This window comes from Scyliorhinus torazame, chromosome 28, assembly GCF_047496885.1.
Source record: "Scyliorhinus torazame isolate Kashiwa2021f chromosome 28, sScyTor2.1, whole genome shotgun sequence".
Lineage (NCBI taxonomy): Eukaryota > Metazoa > Chordata > Chondrichthyes > Carcharhiniformes > Scyliorhinidae > Scyliorhinus > Scyliorhinus torazame.
In genome coordinates, this window is record NC_092734.1 from 20,493,106 (window position 1) to 20,509,030 (window position 15,925).

At 46.8% G+C, this 15,925-nt stretch overlaps 1 protein-coding gene across 1 annotated transcript in view; it reads right to left on the bottom strand.

The window, feature by feature from the left end:
* lrmda (leucine rich melanocyte differentiation associated) overlaps positions 1-15,925 on the bottom strand; it is a 1,395,917-nt gene that overhangs the window by 125,341 nt on the left and 1,254,651 nt on the right. The gene's annotated exons all lie outside the window — the stretch shown is intronic.

The window sequence follows — 15,925 nt, forward strand, 5'->3', positions numbered from 1 at the left end:
CTGATACACAAAGAAATATTAGAACTGTTCTTCATAAGCTTGGTCAACACGGAGGAACTTAAAGGAGGATCGAGAATTAGTCAGGTGAAGAGATTAGGAAGGGAATTCCAGTATCACTATTTGGCTGCCTTGTGTTGAAACCCTAGTTTATAATCAAAGGACATTGTATAAAGTCCACCTACCATAGCATACCGAGGGAAACTGTGTAAAACTCCTCAGGCAATATCCTTCTCATGGAATGTATATGATAAATATCACATGTTGGTAAAATTACATTGAAGGACGATGGAGTGCCACATGGTGTATCGAATGAATTGAACTTTCGGTTAAGTCCAATTTGGACTGCTATGGGATACAATTTTAAAACAAGAATAGTGGTATATTTTGGGGGGGAAAAGGGTTTAAAATCTTCCGGATCATGCCTTTGGAATGCAGGTCTGGATAGAGATGCGCTGGTTTTTGTCACGGTTCATCCCAAGCAGCTCTGTAACGTGAGACTCTGGTCTATGGACTGTTCCAAGGGATGCACACCCAGATAATTATCAAATGCTGCTGGAGGACCATCAAATCGGTGAAAGGCACTATTTGGTTTGCGTGAAACTTGCTGGTTCTCCAGTGCAAAGAGCTGCTGATGACCAAGTGCTGTAGGCTGGCACATTCCAACGTCTAAGGGATGCACTAAAGCTTAGGGGCAGCTGCTACAAATGTTCATGGGGAAAAGTCACTGTATAAGGCCCTCCCACCATTGTAAACCATGTTAAACCCCTCAGGTTGTATGCACCAGAGAATGTTTGACATGAAATGTAAATGTCCATTGTAAATATAAATTGTATTGGCAAGTGTAGTGAGGCATCGCATGGTCCTGTATAGAAAGAAACTGATCTGTATTGCCCTTTGAACTCTTATGTAAGGTACTTTTATAAATGCTATGAATAAAGAATATCTTGGGGGGGGTGGGGGGGGAGGAAATTTCAGTCAGCAGAGACGTCAAAGAGTAATATTCCACAGGAATAATCACAGAAAAGCTATAACTGAGCAAAGAATTGAAATAAAATGTACAAATACGTTTAAAAATGTTTTATGATAGAAAAGGCAGAAATACATACATTTCATCATCAAAAATAATCTTTTTTGCAATCTGCTTCACTCTGCTATGTTAAATGGCCAGCACATTTAACAAACCATCCTATGGTGCAAGGTTTAACAACAATTGATACATTTGCTTAGAATATTTAAATGTATCTGGGCAGCAAAGTGGCACAGTGGTTGGCACTGCTGCCTCACAGCACCAAGGACCCAGGTCACTATCCAAGTGGAGCTTGCACATTCTCCCCCCGTCTGCGTGGTCTTCACCCACCACAACCCAAGGATGTGCAGGGTATGTGGGTTGGCCACACTAAATTGTCCACTAATTGTAAAAAAAATTTAAAACATATCTGTAGTCATTTGTGGTGATTGTCCCTTTAAGGGCAACACAGCATAATAAGGGTCACCTGGGTTGGGGGACAAATTGGGATGAGAGTTGGTAATCAACCCATGGGGTGGAGTCCTCTCTTAGGAAGAAGACATTTAAGGGACTGACTGGGTCCAGCTGTGTGGGCTGCTGTACTGTTTTTCTTATTAATAAAATACCTTTTGTGTTTTTAATGAAGTCTGTGAAAGTGCATCATTACACATATAATGAAAGCGCATGAAATCTGAGAGAAGGTAGTGGAAGAATTGGATAAAAGCATAGATTTTGAAGGAGCTTTTCAAGGCAGGGAGAGACATGACAAAACAAAGGCTTAGGGAGGGACTTCTCGAGAGTTGAATCGAGACAGTTGAGGGGTACCTGAAACAAGTTGAATGTCTAGCAATAACCTATTGTACGTGTTATGAATGTGCATGCGACAACAAAGAAATCTTTTACAATGCTTTGCTTCTGTAACATGAGAGGCGGTATAAAAGGTTCATATTTGGTTTTACATCATGCGTAAACAGTTAAATCAATTCAATTGGATCAGTATTTTTCTCTTTCACTTGTCCAAACTCATTTTTAAGTTTGGAACAAAATACTTGGTGATTTATGCTAATGTAAACATCCTTCAGTAACAAATTAAATGGCAAATCTGAATGGACATTTATTGTTGAATCAAAAATGTGCAACAGATGAATAAAAGAACAGCTTCCACAATTCTTTAATTACTAAAATAAACCCAATTTAAATCCAATCCAGATTATGCAACCAATATTAATTCTATATCAGGAGAGATTTATTTTTTAAGAGGTACGGTTATAGTACAATTGAAGAGTATTAGGTTCTTGACTAATTTCAGGCTAATGTCAAATGATTTTGACTTCCTTTCCTTTCTGCTGTGTGTTGTATATAATTGAGTTCCTCCCCACATTATTGGTTGGGGGTTTTACACAGTTGTGTTGGCCCAGTACGGGGCTTTAAGATTTTTGTATTTGCCTCATCCAAGAGATTTCTTTCTCAATAACCCAGTCTGTCAGAAATTATTTTTTCTTTGTCGGGTAGTCTTCCCTTGCCTTTACAGGAGAGGTATAGGCTATTAGTTTATGAAAAGGTCCTTTCATCCTATGTGGTGTACAAGCTGGGATCAATGGGTTACAAATTTGCCTTGAACAGTGGTGTAAAATGGACGGTATCATAGAACATAGAACGATACAGCGCAGTACAGGCCCTTCGGCCCACGATGTTGCACCGAAACAAAAGCCATCTAACCTACACTATGCCATTATCATCCATATGTTTATCCAATAAACTTTTAAATGCCCTCAATGTTGGCGAGTTCACTACTGTTGCAGGTAGGGCATTCCATGGCCTCACTACTCTTTGCGTAAAGAACCTACCTCTGACCTCTGTCCTATATCTATTACCCCTCAGTTTAAAGCTATGTCCCCTCGTGCCAGCCATTTCCATCCGCGGGAGAAGGCTCTCACTGTCCACCCTATCTAACCCCCTGATCATTTTGTATGCCTCTATTAAGTCTCCTCTTAACCTTCTTCTCTCCAACGAAAACAACCTCAAGTCCATATCCGATCAGTCAAAGTCTATGTGCAGTACATAAAATACTGTTGCATTTTTAAAATGTATTCTTGGTTGTGGGTGTCATTGTCCATGCCCATCCCCAGGTGCGCTTGAGAAGATGGTGATGAGCTGCCTTATTGAACAGTTGAATTCACGTCGTGTAGGTACAGCCACAGTGCTGTTAGGGAGTTCCAGGATTTTGACCCAGCGACAGTGAAGGAACGGCGATATATTTCCAGATGAGAATGGTGGGTGGCTTAGAGGGGAATTTGCTGGGTGGTGGTATTTCCATATATCTGCTGCCCTTGTCCTGATAGATGGTAGTGGGCATTGGTTTAAAGGTGCTTTCCAAAGAGGTTTGATGAGTTCATGCATTGCATCTTGTAAATTATGCCACTGTACATAGTAGTGGAGTGAGTAGTTGCTTGTGAATGGGGTGCCAATCAAGCAGGCTAATTTGTCCTTGTTGCTGTTAAGCTTCTTAAGTGTTGTTGGAGCTGCACTCATTCAGGCAAGTGGAGAGTATTCCATTACACTCCTGACTTGTGTCTTCTAGATTGTGGACAGACTTTGGCAGTCAGGAGATGAGTTACTTGCCACAAAAATTCCTAGCCTCTGACCTGGCCTTGTATTTATGTGCCAAGTCCAACTCAGTTTCTGGTCAATGATAACCCCCAGGATGTTGACAGTGGGAGATTCAGTGCTGTTAATGCCATTGAATGTCAAGGCGCAATGGTTAAATTCTGTGTTGTTTGCGATGCTCATTGCCTGCCACTTATGTGGAGCGAACGTTACTTGCCACTTTCAGCCCAACCTTCGATGTTGTCCTTGGATATTGTTGCATAGGGACACAGACTCTTCAGTATCTGAGGAGTCACCAATGGGGCTGAACATTGTGCAATCATCAGCGAACCCCCCCCACTTGTGACCTTACAACGGGCGGAAGGTCATTGATGAAGCAGCTGAAGATGGTTGGGCCTAGGATATTACCCGCAGGAACTCCTGCAATGCTGTCCTGGAACTGAGATGCTTGAATTGCAACATTTGCAATCATCTTCTTTTGTGCTAGGTATAACTCCACCAGAGTGTTTCTTCCTAATTCCCATTGAGTCCAGTTTTTCTAAGGCTTCTTGACACCATAGTTGGTCAATTACTGCCTTGATGTCAAGGGCAGTCACTCTCACCTCACCTCGAGTTCTGCTTTCTTGTCCAGATTTGGACTAAGGCTGTAATGAGTCCAGCAGCTGAATGGCCCTATTGGAATTCAAACTGAGCATTGGTGACCAGGTTATTGTTAAGCAAGTGCTGTGTGATAGCACTGTTGATCACATTACCGATGCTTGAGAGCAGACTGATCGGGAGGTAATTGGCCAGCTTGTGTACAGGGCATACTTGGGCAATTTTCCACGTTGCCGGGTAGATGCCAGTGTTGTAGCTGTACTAGATACAGCTTGACTAGAGATATGGCAAGTTCTAGAGCACAAGTCTTCGGTACTATTGCCAGAATATTGTCAGGACCCACAGCCTTTGCAGTATCCAGTGCCAAGATAGATTATCCATTCGGCTGTCTGAAAATTATTGTGAATGCTTCAGCCTTGTCCTTTGCACTGATGTGCTGAGTTCCTCCATCATTGAGGCCGGGGATATTTGTGGAGTCCTATCCTCCAGTTAGTTGTTGAATTATTCAACACAATTCACAATTGGATGTGCAGGACTGCAGAGCTTAGATATGAGCCGTTGGTTGTGGAATCATTTTGCTCTGACTATCGAGTGCTACATATGCTGTTTGGCAGCAAGTATTCCTATCTTGTAACTTCACCAGGGTGACATCTCATTTTTAGGTATGCCTGGCACTGCTCTTGGCATGCCCTCCTGCATTCTTCATTGAACCATGGTTGATCCCGTGACTTTGGTGGTATTGGCCGAGTGAGGGATATGCAGAGCCATGAGGTTACAATTGTGGTTTGGTACAATTCTGTTGATGTTGATGGCCTCATGGTTGCTATATCTGTCTGGAATCAATCAGGTTAGCCCCATGGGTGTCGTAGGGGTTATAACATGCAGGATATCTTTAATTGCCAAACATAGCCCCTGAATTGAGAAGGCATAGAGCAAAGGAGAGGGGTTTCTCACAGTGGAAATTTCCTCGATTCAAGTGTCCCATGGTGCATCCACGAAAGGATCAAGCAGAGCCATGACAATTACCCAACATTCCCCTCTCTTGTTATTTTATTACAGCCCTTTAAACTAACTAGGTTAATGTTTCCAATAAAGCAGCAAGCAAAGGAATGTCATGTGCCTGTTCATTCTCTAACAGGAATTTCTTGGGACATATTGCTTGGAGCTACGTTTAAAGCTTGATCACTTAAATGGTAGCTTGCGTCTGTAGTGGAAAAGTAACATCCCACAATTTGCATTATTGTGCTGTTAGGGAGGGTGTTCCAGGATGTTGACCCAGGGACAGTGAAGGAACGGTGAGACAGTTCCAGGCCAGGATGGTGAGTGACTTGCGGAATAACTTCCAGCTAGTGGGGTCCCCATGCATTTGCTGCCCTTGTCCTTCTACGGCAGTGGTCATGGGTGGAAGGAGCTGCCTAAGGAGCCTTGGTAAGTTGCTGCAGTGCATCTTGTAGGTGGCACACACTGCTGCCGCTGTGTGCCGATGGTGGAGGGGCTTGATGTTGGAAATGACAGATCAGGTCTAGGATGGTTTTGAGCTTCTCACATTCCAATTTCCAAGCTGAAAGTTTATCTTCTTGCTGACTCCATCTCACCAAACCCTCATGGTTAGAATAAACACGTTATACTTCAATTTTACTTGTTATTCCTCATTGTTTCTCCAAATATAATGGAACTGACAATCCAAATAATACAATAAACAGAACATCAAAAATAATGCGTTTATGTGAAGAAAATAAATTCCAATTGAAGCAATTTGGAATGAAAATCATTTTAACAATAATGATGCAAACATTTACTGCAAAATTTCATTGGGAGAGATAAGTCTGCATGAGGGTTGCAGATTGACAAAAGGCTTATGAGTTTCAAGAGGCAATAAATCACGATGACCCAAAATATTGACAAGTTACAATGAGTAAGAAGTGCACAGCAGGCAGTATCAGATTGACTGCCCCGTTCTACGCAGCACCCGATAATTAATTCCATAGACTACAATGTTGGTGGGGTAGTAATAGAACATCGAACAGTACAGCACAGTGGCCCTTCAGCCCACGATGTTGTAACGGACCATTTATCCTAATCTAAGATCAACCTAACCTACACCCCTTCAATTTACTGCTGTCATGTGCCTGTCTAAGAGTTGCTTAAATGTCCCTAATGACTCTGACTCCACCACCTCTGCTGGCAGTGCATTCCACACACCCACCACTCTCTGTGTAAAGCCCCTACCTCTGACATCTCCCCTATACCTTCCTCCAATCACCTTAAAATTATGTCCCCTCGTGACAGCCATTTCCACTCTGGGGGAAAGTCTCTGGCTATCCACTCTATCCATGCCTCTCATCACCTTGTACACCTCTATCAAGTCATCTCTTTGCCTTCTTCGCTCCAGTGAGAAAAGCCCTAGCTCCCTGAGGTACCATCAATTCACTACAAGACGATGAGAACGAGTGAACATAGGCTTTATTATCCAAAAACTTGCCTGCCTATGACTGCTGTAACAATGAGCGCCGCCCACAGGCAGCAGGTCTATATACCGCCCGGGGGGGGGGGGGGGGGGGGGGGGGGCGGAGCCCACCAGGGTTCCAATACACTACATGGAAGGAGATCATATTACCATTCCCTGGCCATAGAATCATAGAATTTACAGTGCAGAAGGAGGCCATTCGGCCCATCGAGTCTGCACCGGCTCTTGGAAAGAGCACCCCACCCAAGGCCCACACCTCCACCCTATCCCCACAACCCAGTAACCCCACCCAACACTAAGGGCAATTTTGGACACCATGGGCAATTTATCATGGCCAATCCACCTAACCCGCACATCTTTGGACTGTGGGAGGAAACCGGAGCACCCGGAGGAAACCCACGCACACACGGGTAGGATGTGCAGACTCCGCACAGACAGTGACCCAAGCTGGAATCGAACCTGGGACCGTGGAGCTGTGAAGCATTTGTGCTATCCACTATGCTACCGTGCTGCCCTATAATAGGCCACAGTACTATACAGACAACTTATATTATGGTGAAAATATTCACCACACTCCTCAACCTTTCTTCATAAGACATGCCCTCCAGTCCAGGCAGCATCCTAGTAAATCTCCTCAGTTCCCTTTCCAAAACATCCACATCCTTCCGATAATGAGGCGACCAGAACGGGACACAATATTCCAAGTGTGGTCTAACTAGGGTTTTATAAAGCTGCAGCAAAACCTCGTGGCTCTTACACTCAAACCCCCTCTTAATGAAAGCCAACACACCATACGCCTTCTTAACAACCCTATCAACCTGGGTGGCAACTTTGAGGGATCTATGTACATGGGCTCCAAGATCCCTCTGTTCCTCCACACTTCCAAGAATCCTGCCTTTAACCCTCTATTCTGCATTCAAATTCGACCTTCCAAAATGAATCACTTCACATTTATCAAGGTTGAACTCCATCTGCCACTTCTCAGCCCAGCTCTGCATTCTGTCAATGTCCTGTTGTAACCTGCAACAACCCTCAACACTATCTACAACTCCCCCAACCTTCGATTCATCGGCAAACTTACCAACCCACCCTTCCACTTCCTCATCCAATTCATTTATAAAAACCACAAAGTGCTGAGGTCCAGAACAGATGCTTGCAGGATATCACTGGTCACCGATCTCCAGGCAGAATACTTTCCATCCACTTCCACTCCATGTCTTCTTTCGGTCAGCCAATTCTGTGTCCAGACAGCCAGATTTCCCTGTCTCCCATGCCCACTAACTTTCTGAATGAGCCTACCATGGGGAACCTTATCAAATGCCTTACTGAAATCCATATACACCACATCCACTGCCCGACCTTCATCAATGTGTCTCGTCACATCCTCAAAGAATTCAATGAGACTTGAGGCACGACCTGCCCCTCACAAAGCCATGCTGACTATCTTTAATCAAACTATGTTTTTCTAAATAATCATAAATCCTATCTCTCAGAATCCTTTGCAATATTTTGCTCACCACAGACGCAAGACGGATGGGTCTGTAATTCCCAGGGATTTCCCTATTCCCTTTCTTGAACAGGGGAACAACAATCGCCTCCCTCCAATCATCCAGTACTACTTCAGTGGAGAGTGAGGACTCAAAGATCATCGCCAACGGCGCAGCAATCTCCTCCCTCGCTTCCTGTAGTAACCTTGGGTATATCCCGTCAGGCCCAGGGGACTTATCTATCCTGATGCTTTTCAAAATTTCCAGCACATCCTCCTTCTTAATATCAACTTGTTTGAGTCTATTAACCTGGTTCACACTGTTCTCATGGGCAACAAGGTCCCTCTCTCTAGTGAATACTGAAGCAAAGTATTCATTTAGGGCCTCCCCCATCTCTTCAGACTCTAGGCACAAGTTCCCTCCACTATCCCTGATCGGCCCTACTCTCACTTGGATCTAATATTGTCACTGGACAAATAATCCTTAGACCCAGGATAATGCACTGGGGTTAGGGTTCGAATCCCACCACAGCAGATGGTTCAAATCCCACCACAGCAGATGGTTCAAATCCCACGACAGCAGATGGTTCAAATTCTACCACAGCAGATGGTTCAAATCCCTGCATTTGTGGTAGATGGTGGGGGAATCAACAAGAGCGAAAAACATACTTGACTTCTCCCTCACCAACTGCCCATGACAGTATCAGTAGGAGTTGTCCCTCTGTTTTCGGAGCCCACATATGAACAGGATCTAGAAAAGCCAATGTTTGCCCCAGAAATGGAGAGTTGGCAATTAGGCACACGCAAAGCAATTGGAATTCAATTTTCACAGAAAATCAAGCTGAATTATAAACATGATCGAAAAAAAACCATAATAAAAAAATCCCCACAATAAAATGTAATGAAAAAGAATTGAATTTATGCCGTCTCGTTGGGACAGTGGTCTTGGTTGAAGGACTTTGAGCTATTTTTTCAGTTGTGCATTGTTTTTATGTTGTCAACTTCCTGAAGCCTGTGTCAGCTTTCTTTGAACCTATTTATTAGATTTTCCAAGTTTTATAGGTTACTACGTATTTTATAAGTTACCTTCAAGATCATCACCTGATTTCCCCCAGATCTTTGCAGAATGGTGTCATATTTATAACTGATAGAAAGTCGCATTTTCATGTGGTGAATGATTGCACAAAGCGACCTTCTGGTATTTGTAATTAAATGGCACACGCCAAGCAGCACGACAGAATGGAGGTCTTCGTGAAAAACCTGGATTTTCTGGGCGGCATTTTCAAACATTTCATTCACCATTAGTGTGAGATGTATGCAATCATTTTTGAAGAGTTGAAAAAGCTTAAAGGGTTTCCTTTATGAATCACAATTAATAAAGTCCCAATCAAGGCCACCATTTTCAGTCTGTTTGTAAAACACACATGTCATTGATAAGACCTACTTTTCCAGCTTACCTGATAATAGTATTTAAAGGGACTATGCTGCTGAAATGTGAATTTGAAGGAGATTGCATTATCATCAGGATAACAGCATGAAAAATTACCTCAGCAACAATGTTCTGACTTGATACCACTGGAGAACATAAACTGAAGAATGGAGACAGTACTTGAGATCAAAATAGCATATTGAGAAACCTGCAGGTGCGTAGTGCAGTAAAGCATTGACAAGCTGTGCCAATAAATGTTAAGATGAGGTTTCTCACGCAAATGTGACTCCCAATTCTTGGTTGGGCAATCAGTAAGGGGCAGCAGTAAAATAACCTGTTTTTTTTAAAACAGCAAAAGACAGACATTTGAGGGAAAATTGATTCACTTCTCTCGAAACCATTGTACTCCTAGTGCTCTATGAGTATCAGTTATAGAAGTCTGTTATCCTTCAGAAGTGTTTGCAAAGGTTTTGGAGTGGGATGGGCGGAGGCTGTTGGCATTGGGAAATGCATAGCTAACTAAAATATGGGAATGGAAGGAGCAGCACGCATTTTAGATTTTCTACATCATTTCATTCCTACCAAAGACAATTCCTTTTGCTAGGGTACAGTTAGATATTCACTGGCTGCTCTCCATAACCTCAATAATAAATGGCCATGTCATGTACGAGTCCAGGAGATGATTGATCACAGAGGACTCAATCAGTGAGCTCAATACAGACTTGGGATCATATCTGGCACCCTCCTGCTCTGCACAGTTCAGTATAATGTCAACAGCTTGGCAACATTTTGTAATTTATTTCACATGTACGGATGATGAAGTTACCTCCTTCTTTTCCAGTCTTTTAGATGCCTGATGTGATGATTAGACTCGGATTTTGCAGTGGTAATGACGGCAAAACTGTCAGCGTTCACTGTCATTACTCCACCGAAACTGACTGCAATTTCAAGAGTACGCACATGCCCAGAATTCCAGAGGTTCTTGTCAATTCGACTCCAGAGGGTGCATTGTTTATGTCCTCATCAACATCTCCCCCCCACCCCCAGGTTGCAATCCCTAAGCAATCAGTAAATTGACAATAACTTCCACTTTTTACGGTCAGTCTCGCTGCAAACATTTTGGAAAAGTTAAACCTTGTTGCACAAGAGGTAACTAGCTTTTCAAAAAGTACACTAACTTCATAATTATTGCTAAACCCCCTCATTGGACCTGAATAGCTATTTGTCTGTGAAATGTCACATTTCTCCATTGCAATTTAAAAATTCTACTTATTTTTACAATAATCTTTTCAAAGTTTGTTTATGATTTGTAGCTTCCAAATTAACCCAATCATAATTTATTTTAGCATCCAAACATTTAAATTAAAAATGTTGGATAATTGGTACTTCTACCTCTGCTTTATATGATTGTCTGTTTATGCTGCCTCCTGACAATCGCTGCTACTGGACATCTGGAGATCCCCATTACCTGGCACCAGAAATCAGGAAAGGGAAAATCTATACGTGAAATTGCTTGATCATTGTAGAGAGCGTTCTGTGAGGTCAGCAGTTGACCATAAAATCCAGTCTCGTCTTTGTATCCAAAATGGATACCAATCCATCATGCTGCTCACATGAAGTGTAGTTTCCTCTTTCTCCTTGTATGTATAACCCACTTGAATAAATAGCTTAGGTACATGTTGGCAGGAGTCAAATTTAGGGAACCCATAGACATATTGCTGGAGTTTAACTGGCTACAACTATGTAGCTTTCCAGAACAGGTAACCTTATACCTTCTTATTCTAACTGGGACCACCCTATTGGGATATTGACTTGCATGCTTATAGAAAAACAAGGGGAAAGAATCCCTTCCTCTTCCAATTGGTCCACTTGCTCCTGGTTCAGCTAGGCTGAAAGATCATTTGAAATCACTAACTTGGCATTTCAAGATCAGTCTTGCTCAGGTGTCAGATGATTGATTTGGCAAACGGACTGATTCATTTTCAACCTCCCAAATCCAGATGCAGCAGTTTGGATCCAACTTAACATAAGAAGACAATGTTTACTTCTCCAGCAAGGAAGGTAGTCACAAGTTGATCACAAGAGAACTGACGGGTGCAAAGCAAAATCTTAGAATCCATAGAATCCGGAGAGCACAGAAGGGGGCCACTCAGCCCATTGAGTCTGCACCGACCCTCCAAAAAGAACACCCTTCCGAGGCCCACTCCCCCACTCTATCTTCGTAATTCCACCTAACCTGCACATCTTTGGACTTTGGGATGAAATGGAGCATGTGGAGGAAACCCGCACTGGCACAGGGAGAACGTGCAAACTCCACATAGACAGTCACCCGAGGCCGGAATTGAACCTGGGTCTCTCGCTAATCACTGTGCCACCGGGCCACTTAGTAGGAACATAGGAATTAGGAGCAGAAGTAGGCAATTCAGCCCTTCGAGCCTGTTCCATCATTCAGTCAGATAATGCTGATCTCTTTTCTAGTCAGATCCACCTCCCTTCCTGTTTCCCATATCCCTTAAGAAATATATCTATCTCTTTCTTGAAACCATTTAATGAGTCAGACGCCACCGCACTATGGGGCAGCAAGTTCCACAATTTCTCTACCCTCTGCAAATAGCAGTTCCTCCTTGAGGTACCCTCAATAATGATGCTCAGAGATTAAACTGTAAAGAAGGCTTTATTAGGCTAATAACTATGCTACAGATTTGGACGAGAGCTGACTGCTATACAGACCATGAGGCAGGCCTTTATGTATGGCTCCCAGATGGGCGGAGCCAGAGGCGCAGTCCCCAGGGTTCCAAGCCTGGTCTTAAAGGGGACATCACCTTACATGATGATAAGGCAGTAACCGTTCATCACATTCACCCCCTGTTTAAAATGGAGTCCGGCGGGGGTGAAGTGCCATCATAGGTCCATCCGTCTCGGCGGCCGGATCGTCCTCCTCGATCTCCTCAGTTCGGGCGGCGGTGCGGCGGGCACGGACGTCCCGGTTGAGGGCACATCCGGGAGCACAGCGGTCAGAGCTTCGGTCCGGGTCGGGGCAGAGGAACTAGGCAGGGCCGGGGGTAGCGGAGCCGGCGCCGACGGGGTGTGTAAAGGGGAGCACGGTAGGAGCTCACCAACAGGTGGTAGGGCCGGAAGGGGGTGTGTTGTAGGGGGCGACGGGTCCTGCAGGGGAGCGGCGCGGGAAGGGGCGTCTGTGGTGGAGGATCCAGCGGGCGCCAGATTCCCGGAGGGAAACCGTATCTTGCCTGCCGTCGGAGTACTCCACGTAGGCGTAACTGGGGTTGGCGTGGAGCAGTCGGATCTTTTCAACTAGGGGGTCCGTTTTATGGCTCCTCGCGTGCCTCCGGAGAAGAACAGGTCCCGGAGCCGTCAGCCAAGGTGGAAGCGAGACCCCGGAGGTAGACTTCCTGGGGAAGAGAAACAATCGCTCATGAGGTGTCTCATTTGTGGCCGTGCAGAGGAGTGACCTAATGGAGTGTAGGGCATCGGGTAGGACCTCCTGCCAGCGGGTGGTTGGGAGATTTCTCGACCGCAAGGCCAGAAGGACAGCCTTCCACACGGTCGCGTTCTCCCTCTCCACCTTCCCGTTTCCCCGTGGGTTATAGCTGGTCGTTCTGCTCGAGGCGATACCTTTGCTGAGCAGATACTGACGCAGTTCATCGCTCATGAACGATGTACCCCGGTCGCTGTGGATATAAGCAGGGAAACCGAACAGGGTGAAGATGCTGTGCAGTGCCTTAATCACCGTGGCTGAGGTCATGTCGGTGCAGGGAATGGCGAATGGGAAACGGGAGAACTCATCGATCACGGTGAGGAAATAGGCATAACGGTTGGTGGACGGGAGGGGCCCCTTGAAGTCCACGCTCAGTCGCTCAAAGGGGCCCGAGGCCTTCACGAGCCGAACCTTGTCTGGCCGATAGAAGTGCGGTTTGCACTCCGCACAGACCTGGCAGGCCCTGACCATGGCCTTGACCTCCTTGGTTGAGTAAGGTAGGTTGCGGGACTTGATGAAATGGACGAGCCGGGTAACCCCCGGGTGGCAGAGGTCATTGTGGATGGCTTGCAGGCGGTCCTCCTGCGCGTTGGCGCATGTGCTGCGGGACAGGGCATCTGGGGGCTCGTTGAGCTCCCCTGGACGATACTTGATATCGCACGAGTAGGTGGAGAGTTCGATCCTCCACCTCAAAATTTTATCGTTTTTTATTTTGCCCCGTTGCGTGTTATCGAACATATAGGCGACCGACCGTTGGTCGGTGACGAGGGTAAACCTCCTACCGGCGAAGTAGTGTCTCCAGCACCGCACAGCCTCCACAATGGCTTGTGCCTCCTTTTTGACTGCAGAGTGTCGAATCTCGGAGGCGGTGAGGGTTCGGGAGAAGAACGCTACTGGTCTGCCTCCTTGATTGAGGGTAGCAGCCAGGGCGATGTCTGATGCATCGCTCTCTACCTGGAAAGGGATGGTTTCGTCCACCGCGTGCATGGCGGCCTTGATGATGTCGGCCTTGATGCGGTTGAAGGCCAATTGAGCCTCAGCCGAGAGGGGAAAAGTGGTGGTCTTTAGGAGTGGGCGGGCTTTGTCCGCATACTTGGGGACCCACTGGGCGTAATAGGAGAAAAGCCCCAAGCACCATTTGAGGGCCTTGAGGCTGCGGGGGAGAGGGAGTTCCTTAAGGGGGCGCATGCGGTCGGGGTCTGGACCTAGGACCCCGTCTTCCATGACATAGCCGAGGATGGCCAGCCGGGTGGTGTGGAAAACGCATTTGCCCTCGTTATAGGTCAGGTTAAGGGCTCGGGCGGTCTGGAGGAACTTTTTGAGGTTAGCGTCATGATCCTGCTGATCATGGCCGCAGATGGTGACATTGTCCAAGTACGGGTATGTAGCCCGCAAACCGTACTGGTCCACCATTTGGTCCATCACCCTTTGAAAGACGAAGACCCCATTTGTGACACAATAGGGGACCCTGAGGAAGTGGAAGAGCCAGCCGGCTGCTTCGAAGGCAGTATAGAGGCGGTCTTTTGGTTGGATGGGGAGCTGGTGGTAGGCAGATTTGAGGTCGACCGTGGAAAAGACTCGGTATTGGGCGATCCGATTTACCATTTCCGCGATGCGAGGAAGGGGGTACGCATCAAGCTGCGTGAATCGGTTTATGGTCTGGCTATAATCCACGACCATCCGTTTCTTCTCCCCGGACCGGACTACCACCACTTGCGCTCTCCAAGGGCTGTTGCTAGCCTCGATGACCCCCTCTCCCAGTAAACGCTGGAACTCTGACTTGATAAAAGCCATATCTTGGGCACTGTAGCGCCGGCTCCTGGTGGCGACGGGCTTACAGTCGGGAGTGAGGTTAGCGAATAGCGAGGGGGGTGCGGTCGCACGGCAGCACACCGTGAGGGGGGCAAGGGTCCGCCGAACTTCAGTGTCAGGCTTCGGTGGCTGCACTGGAAATCCAGTCCGAGCTGCAGGGGGGCACAGAGGTGAGAGAGGATATAAAATTTGAAACGGGTGTATTTGGCACCCTCGATCGAGAGATCCGCAATACAGTACCCCGTGATTTGTACCGAGTGGGACCCAGATGCGAGGGCTATGGTTTGGGATGTGGGATGGGTGCGTAGGGAGCAGCGCCTTACCGTTTCAGGGTGGATAAAGCTCTCCGTGCTCCCGGAGTCGAAGAGGCATGCAGTGTCGTGCCCGTTGACCTGGACCTGCATCATGGTGTTCTGCAGGTGTTTTGCCCGAGTTTGATCGAGGGTGATCGCACCCAGTCGCGGGTAGTCGGAGTCGTAAAATGGCCGCTGCCGTTGGTCGCACGTGTCGGGTCGAGAAGATGGCCGCCGACCAGATGGCCGCTCCCATAATTCGTACGAGGCTGATGACGCGTCAGAAGAGGACGTGTCGGGTCGGTGCGCAGCAGCATTGCGAGGCCTGCGGGCCTGAGAGCCTGATTTTCGGGCCGGCTGTTCTTTGTTTTTCTGGCCCCTGGGTCTGGCCAGGCAGACCCTCGCAAAGTGCCCTTTCTTCCCGCAGTCGCTGCAGATCGCGGAGCGGGCTGGGCAGCGTGGGCGTGGGTGCTGGCCCTGCCCGCAGAAGTAGCAAGGTGTGCCCCCATGGTGAGCGGGTCACCGCGTGGCGCAGGCCTGTAATACGGGCGAGTCTGAGGAAGTCCGGGGGGGGGGGGGCTGGCAGAGTCCGCGGGGTACGTACCCAAGTTATGTCGGGCCACCTCCAGCAAGGAGGCGAGCGTTAGCGTCTCCTGGAGGTCTTTTGCCCCGTTTTCGAGCAGTCGCTGCCAGATGTAGGTCGAGCGGATGCCGGACACGAAAGAATCTCTG